The 7923-nt window shown below is 42.8% G+C and overlaps 1 pseudogene; it reads right to left on the bottom strand.

The window, feature by feature from the left end:
* Nucleotides 1-605: 605 nt before the first annotated feature.
* On the bottom strand, nucleotides 606-723 carry LOC126268331 (5S ribosomal RNA; annotated as a pseudogene).
* Between the last annotated feature and the right edge of the window lie 7200 nt (nucleotides 724-7923).

The following is a 7923-nucleotide window of genomic DNA, read 5'->3' as shown; positions in this document are numbered from 1 at the left end:
AGGGAAAATATTCAGCGAAGCTACTGACTATGAGATACATTGTTTTTACAGGCTGAATTATGTTTAACTACCAAGAATGAATACTTCGGTTAAACGGAGTGCATGAAATTTAGTTGTGGTGGTACCCTTTCTTAAAAATGAGGTTTGAATTTAATTAAATATTATTCAGTTCCGGGAACTAAGTTCGGTAACAATTTACAGCGTACAAATTGTGTCGGGCGAACCACCGCATAAGGGGCCTAAAATAAAAAAGCGCCTGGAAAATTCAAGTTACCGGTATAAAAATCATAACTTGTATCCTAGATCTACCGTCCAATTGCACTAAATAGTATTCCGCTGTTATGGGCGTCCTATGAGCTTAGTAGCGCGAACCTCTCACAAAACAATTGAACTGAACTCCGTCAGAACACGTCTTGGAAGGCCCAACGGTACCGACTGGCCGCCGTGTCATCCTCAGCCCACAGGCGTCACTTGATGCCGATATGGAGGGGCATGTGGTCAGCACACCGCTCTCCCGGCCGTATGTCAGTTTACGCGACCGGAGCCGCTAATTCTCAATTAAATAGCTCCTCGGTTTGCCTCACAACGGCTGAGTGCACCCTGCTTGCCAACAGCGCTCGGCAGCCCGAATGATCACCCATCCAAGTGCTAGCCCAGCCCGACAGCGCTTAATTTCGGTGATCTGACTGGAACCAGTAATACCACTGCGGCAAGGCCGTTGGCAAAAAATTGGACACAAAATGATAAATCATGGCGTAAAAGTTTGTCTCAGCTTCATGCAGCGATTAAAAAAAAAAATAAAACTGCAGAATGCGCGAAATTACTGACAGTACTTTCATTAGAGTCCTCTATGTAAAATAAACCATTTGTTACTGAACTAAAACCACCTTATATTCTTCAAATAATATTATAAGCACTGCACCTCATGGAAATAACTTCCTATCAGTCTTCGAAAAATATCAGTGATAACTGCAATAGCCCTGGCGCAAATAATACTATGTTGGCAAACAAAACATTGATGAATTCTAAATTATTCTCTATTATCCACTTATAAAATGTTAATTCAGAAATATGTGCGGCTGTCAAGATATTAATGTTTATGAATTTCTACGTTGACGCAGAAAAATGGGTCAGAAACATATTTTTATTGAAACTGTGATTTGTAATTCTGGCGAAATTTCAGTGAGACATTTCCTTTACTTGCCATGACTAGTTTCGGACATGACGTCCATTATCAAACCATCAGAACTTATGATGAAGGCGATCTTTTGATAATGGACGTCCTGTCCGAAACCTCATCGCAAATAAAGGATATTTCTCACTGTTAACTTCCACAGAATTACAAATAACAGTTTTAAGCTAACAATGTTTTGACACAAATCTTTTGACGTGATTTTTTCTCAGGTCTGACAAGACACTACAGGACAAATACATGTTGAATATGGACATTTTTGTGCCGTTATAGTTGATTGAATGATGTACAAACTGGAAGATTACATCATACTCAACAGCAATTTGTGCCAGCATGTTGACATACAGCGTAATGAATGAGGGTTTGTTACAGGAGTTAGATATTTTTGTACTAAAGAGAATGTGACTCAGATCTCCAGTGATTGAACTATAGATCAGTCAACTCCTGAGAGGGGCAACACAACTGATAAAGTATCTGTTGTCTCGACGATGCAGGTTTCGTATACATCACTTATAGCTTGTTTGAGCAGTGCGTGCTCGTCTTGGTGGAGACCACAGTGATCTTTCGGACGGAACACCATTGAAAGGGCAGCACAAACAGCATGAAAATCCAAATTCAATTTTTTCTCCGTATATGCTGTGCCAGCGATTTCGTCCAATGTAAATCTGCTTTTCTGTAGGTTAAAAAAATCAATGGTTCAGTTAATAAATAACTGATGCCTGTATTCTGACGAAAATGAAGCTACTAAAATCCAATGGTCTTCGTTTCTTGCCCCTGTTCACTATTCGTCTAGGTGGAAAGATATTGAAAATATCTGAAAATGAGTCAAAAGTTATCTGCGGTAAACCAGTTGGGTGCCTCATCTTTTATAAACTAACCCAAAACCACCATGTTGGTTTGTGTGGAAAGTAAAGAACCTATATGTCATATTCAACGCCTTCGCTGCAGATTATACTTTTATCTTGTGTACTGTATGTGAAGGCAAGTAGCAGAAAGTAAACGAAGATAAGACGGGAGATACGATACTACGAGAAGAATTTGACAGAGCACTGTAAGACTTTAAGTCAAAACAAGGAATAGACATTTTACTCAGTTCGTATATCGAGCAAGCAGTAAAGGAAACCAAGGAGAAATTTGGGACGGGAATTGAAGTCCAGGTTTGCAGACGAGACTGCATTTCTGTCAAAGACTGTGAAGGAGTTACAACAGTAGATGAATGGAATGGATAGTGTCTTGAGGTTATAGTGTAAACATCGAAAACTGTAAAAAAGTATAATTGAATCGGTGCTGAGGAAATGAACTTAGGAATCGAAACACTCAAAGTAGTAGATACGTTTTACTATTAGGGCAATAAAATAACTGGTAGAAAAATAGAGGGGGTATAGAAACCAGACTGGCTGTAGCAAGAGAAGCCTTTCTGTAAGAGGAATTTGTTAACATCGCATAGAAATTTATATGCTTGGAAGTCTTTTCTGGAGGTATTTGGAGTGTAGCCTTGTACGGAAGTGAAACGTGGACGATAAACAGCTCATACAAGAACAGCAGATTTTGAAAAGTGATGTTACAGAAGATAGCTGAAGATTCGATGGGTAGACAGAAGAACTGCCAAAGAGTTAGTGAATCGAACTGGGGAACAAAGAAATTGATGATAAATAAAAGCTGAACGCAGCGAAAATAAGCGTAAGGACAGAAATGAGAGAAGCATTTAATGACTTGAAAATAAAATTTTGTCAACCAATCTGAGTAAAAACCTTTGGAGATTTTGGCTTTATGTAAAATCAGTATGTGGTGTCACCGCCAGACACCACACTTGCTAGGTGGTAGCCTTTAAATCGGACGCGGTCCGGTAGTATACGTCGGACCCGCGTGTCGCCACTATCAGTGATTGCAGACTGAGCGCCGCCACACGGCAGGTCTAGAGAGACTTCCTAGCACTCGCCCCAGTTGTACAGCCGACTTTGCTAGCGATGGTTCACTGACTAAATACGCTCTCATTTGCCGAGACGATAGTTAGCATAGCCTTCAGCTACGTTATTTGCTACGACCTAGCAAAGCGCCATTATCTGTTGCTATTGATACTGTGAATCATGTAATGTCAAGAGCGACGTTCGTCATTAATGGATTAAAGTTAAGTATTCCACCAGCTACGTCCGTTTTTCTGAAGTCTAATTTCCTTGTCCTGTTCCAGACCTCACGCCAGCCTGCGTGAGCTAAAACGCGTGCCTTTCGGCCTCCTCTAGTAACACGGTGTTGGCTCTCCTGCCAACCACAACACAGTACGCGGTTCGAAATCATCCATTGATTCTCTCAAGAGAGCGTACCGGCAGCGAAACGGAAGATAACAGAGAGCAGGCCGAAATACTGAATTCTGTCTTTGTAACTGTTTCACCACGGTAGATTCTAACAAAGTCCCTCTTTTCAATCATCGACGTGAAAATGGCAGATGTTGAGATAACGGATCACAGGACAGAGAAGGCTACTACGTTTAGTATTGGAAAGGCATCAGGAACAAATGAAATACCTACAATATTCTAGAAAGATTACACGAAAGGTCTTGCTCCCCTTCTAACAGCACGATATCATAGATCGCTGAAGCAGCGAAGGGTACCTAGCGTCTGGATAAAAAGGGCAGGTTATTGCCGTTTTCAATAACGGCCGTAGGACAGGTGTACGCAATTATGGACCTACATCGCTGGCGTCAATTTGTTGTAGAATTATGGAACACGTTTTATGGTCAAGAATTATAAAGTTTTTGGGGAATGAAAATTCCTCTAAAAAACTCAACATGGTTTCCGCTGACAGAGGTCTTGCGAAACTCAGCTCGCTCTGTTTCTCCATGAGATCCACAGCGCTTTCGACAGAGGCGCTCTGGTTGATGCCGTGTTCCTTGACTTATATAAGCGTATGACACCGTCCCGCTCTGCTGCTTACTGAAAAAAAATAGTAGCTTGGCGAGTATCGCAGCGGATTTGCGACTGTATTCAAGACTTTCTTACAGACAGAACTCAACACGAGGCTCTTAATGGAACAAAATCGACAGCTGTAAAGGTATTTCCGGAGCACTCCGAGGAAGTATGATGGGACCGTTACTGTTTGCATTGTATGTTAGTGATCTAGCAGAAACGGCCGGAAGCTCTTTAGGACTGTTCGAAGATGATGCGGTGCACTATATGAAGGTAGCAACCCCAGAAGACAACATCGATTTGCAGTGTGTTTTTATGAATGGTGCAGGCTCTGGCAGTTGTCGGTGAACGTAAATAAATGTTACATATCGTCCATACGCAGGAAACGAAATCCACTACTGCACAGCTACACTGTTGATGATAAGTTGCCGGAAGCAGTATCTACTGTAAAATATCTGTGAGTAACAATCCAGAGCGACCTAAAGTGGAATCACCATGTGAAACAAATAGTAGGAAAAGGAGCTGCAAAACTGAGATTCTCAGGAAGAATCTTAAGGAAATGTAACTCACCCACGTAGGAGTGGCTTACAAGGCCCTTGTTCGACCGACTCTTGAGTACTGTTCATCAATCTGGGAGCCTTACCACGTAGGACTAACAGGAAGGGAGGGGGAGAGGGAGAGAGAGAGAGAGAGAGAGAGAGAGAGAGAGAGAGAGAGAGAGAGGATGCAACGAACAGAGGAGCGTTTAGTCGTCACGATATCGTTTCGTCGGCACGAGAGCATTAGAGAGATGCTGAAGAAACACAAGTGCAAACGCTACAAGGGAGTCATTTTGCAGCACGGAGAGGTTTGCTACTGAAATTTCTAGAGAATTATTTCTTTGAAGAGTCGGACAACATATTACTCCGTCCTACAGACATCATGCGAAATGACCACGACGAGAAAATTCGAGAAATTAGAGCCAATACAGAGGCTTACCGATACTTACTCTTCCCAAGCAGCGCGAGTGGAGCAACAGGGTAAAGGAGATCAATTAGTGGTACCAGAAGTATCCTCAGCCACACACCTACAATGTTGTCTCACACCCTTTTCAATCACTGCCTTCCTTTTTCCTTCGACTCTTATAACTACAAACTGATTTCTGTAAATATCCTTTCGTTCGCTGTCTTTATGCAGATGTAGACTTGAGTGAAAGGAATGACTGGTCGATATGAGACACCTTGAGGCATGAAGGAATCGTCAGTTTAATAATGGAGGGAAGCGTGTGTTTGTGTGTGCGGTGGGGGTGGGGGTAAACTGTAGAGGGAGACTAAGGGATGAATACTGCAAGCAGGTTCAAATGGATCTCGGTTCCAGCAGTTATACAGAAATAAGGAGGCTTGAACAAGAAAAACTAGCGTCAGAGCTGCCTCAAACCCGTTTTCGGACTGAAGACCATAACAATAACACTGGAAACGTGTCAAACTTTAACTGCAGTGTCAACGATCCCGAATGTAGTAAAAAAGAAAAAAATAGTGCTGATGAAGGGGGCGGTTTCTCCGGAAGAAAACGTTGCATGCCGTGGCGTCGGAGCATCCAGCTTGCTACAAATTCAACCGGAAGCGCGAGAAGTTCAGGTAAGCACATCGAGCTAACTGCCTTCCGTTCTCATCATAAGTTTTTGAAACGTTTGCATATAACTCCCCTCAGATATTTTAGTTCTTATGTGCACTGGAGACAGATTAAATAAAAATGACGAAACAGAAGAACAACATCCAGTTCCATCATTTTGAAATCTACATAAAAATCCTTTACAGGGATGTTATTGTCGTGTAACCACTCCGCCACAGGCCGTACATTATGAACAGGTGCTCAATCGCGTTGAAAGATGCAGTCGACATTCCTGAACTGCTCTTGAACAGTGGGAAGCAAGAAGGTGCTTAAAACATCAATATAGACCTGTGCTGTGATAGCGGCACACAAAACAAGGGGTGCAAGCTCCCTCCATGAAGAACACGACCACACAATAGCACCACCGCCTCCGATTTTTACTGTTGGCAATACACACGCTGGCAGATGTTCACCGGGCATTCGCCATACCCACACCCTGCCATCGGATCACCACTTTGTGTACCGTGATTCGTCACTCGACACAACGTTTTTCCACGGTTCAATCGTCCAGTGTTTACTCTTCTTACACCAAGCGAGGCATTGTTTGGTATTTACCGGCGTGATGTGTGGCTTATGAGCAACCGCTCGACAATGAAATTCAAGTTTTCTCACCTCCTGCCTAACTGTCATAGTACTTGCAGTGGATCCTGATGAAGTTTGGAATTCCTGTGTGATGGTCTGGATAGATGTCAGCCTATTACACAATACGACCCTCTTCACTGTCGGCGGTCAACAAACGAGGCCGACCTGTACGCTTTTGTGCTGTTCGTGTCCCTTCATGTAACCACTTTACTATCTCATTGAGAGCAGTGGTTCTAGGAATGTTTAGGAGTGTGGAAATCTCGTGTACAGACGTATGACACAAGTGACACCCAATCACCTAACCACGTTCGAAGTCCTTGACTTCTGCAGAGCGCCCCATTCTGCTCTCTCACGATGTCTAACGACTACTGATGTCGCTGATATGCAGTACCTGGCAGTAAGTGGCAGCACAATGCACCTAATATGAAAAACGTGTTTTGGGGGGGGGGGACTGGATGCTTTTCATCACGAAGTATTCAAATGGCTCTAAGCACTATGGAACTTAACACCTGAGGTCATCAGTCCCCTAGACTTAGAACTACTTAAACCTAACAAACCTAAGGACCACACACACATCCATCCCGAGACAGGATTCGAACCTGCAACCGTAGCGGTTGCGTGGTTCCGGACTGAAGCGCCTAGAACCGCTCGGCCACAGCGGCCGGCATCACGTAGTGTAACTGAGGGTTAAGACCCATGTTCAATAAAATAATAACTCTTTTTAACACAATATTAACATCACTAACTTAGAGGTTCATAGTGGGGATCCTACGACTATAGAGACAGAAGTAGAAGTGGGTTGCACGAAGGATTCTAAGAGAGCCTCCTTTGTCCTGTTACAACGTAATAGTTCCATCGACCCTAAAATACTGAGTTCAAGGATATAAAGATTTCTCAGTATGCCATTTAATCACATGAAAGAATTTAATTTATTGTCACTGCCTATTGCCCATGATTAAGTGCAAACACAGAGCGATACAGTTATTTCTTCTTTTAAGGGCGGAAAAAATTCTCCTTCAATAGGCAGCTAACCGGACAAAACGTTGAACAGCAAAATACATACGTTTTCGCTCCAAGAAACTACATTCAATTAATTTTACTAACAGTAAATGCGAAGTAGCTAGCAAAATAGTAATCTCTCTATATAAAAAAATGGAAGAACAACCTTTCTCTTTAAGTTTGAAATGCTGGAGAGAGGAACGTAGAGCTGGAAGTAGAGCTGAGAGAGCGGGTCGTGGGTCGTGCCTGCATAACTCCGTCGGTAGAGCATTTGCTGGCAAAAGCCAAGGGTTCACGGCGTACAGTTGTAATCTATCAAATTTTCAGTACCGTTACTCCTTTAAAATATTATTTTCTCACGCGGAAAACGTCAATTTCAACGCACTAAGGCAGTGCGGCTATTCACGGTATCTCAATAAGTGTAAGCCAGTCTTGAGATAAAGTTTAATTACTCCGGAGCAGAGCGTAATAATGCACACATAAGATTGTTTTCACTTTATTTATTGGTATTTGGCAGCCAAGGAGGGGAAGAAAGCCAGTGTGCATTCCGTCCACATACCGGGTGGACTCATTCCCGACGCGGAACAGGTACTTCCG

The sequence above is a fragment of the Schistocerca gregaria genome, chromosome 4 (genome assembly GCF_023897955.1).
Source record: "Schistocerca gregaria isolate iqSchGreg1 chromosome 4, iqSchGreg1.2, whole genome shotgun sequence".
Taxonomy (NCBI): domain Eukaryota; kingdom Metazoa; phylum Arthropoda; class Insecta; order Orthoptera; family Acrididae; genus Schistocerca; species Schistocerca gregaria.
Note: the sequence above shows the minus strand (reverse complement) of the source record. Positions and strands in the feature narration are given on the sequence as shown.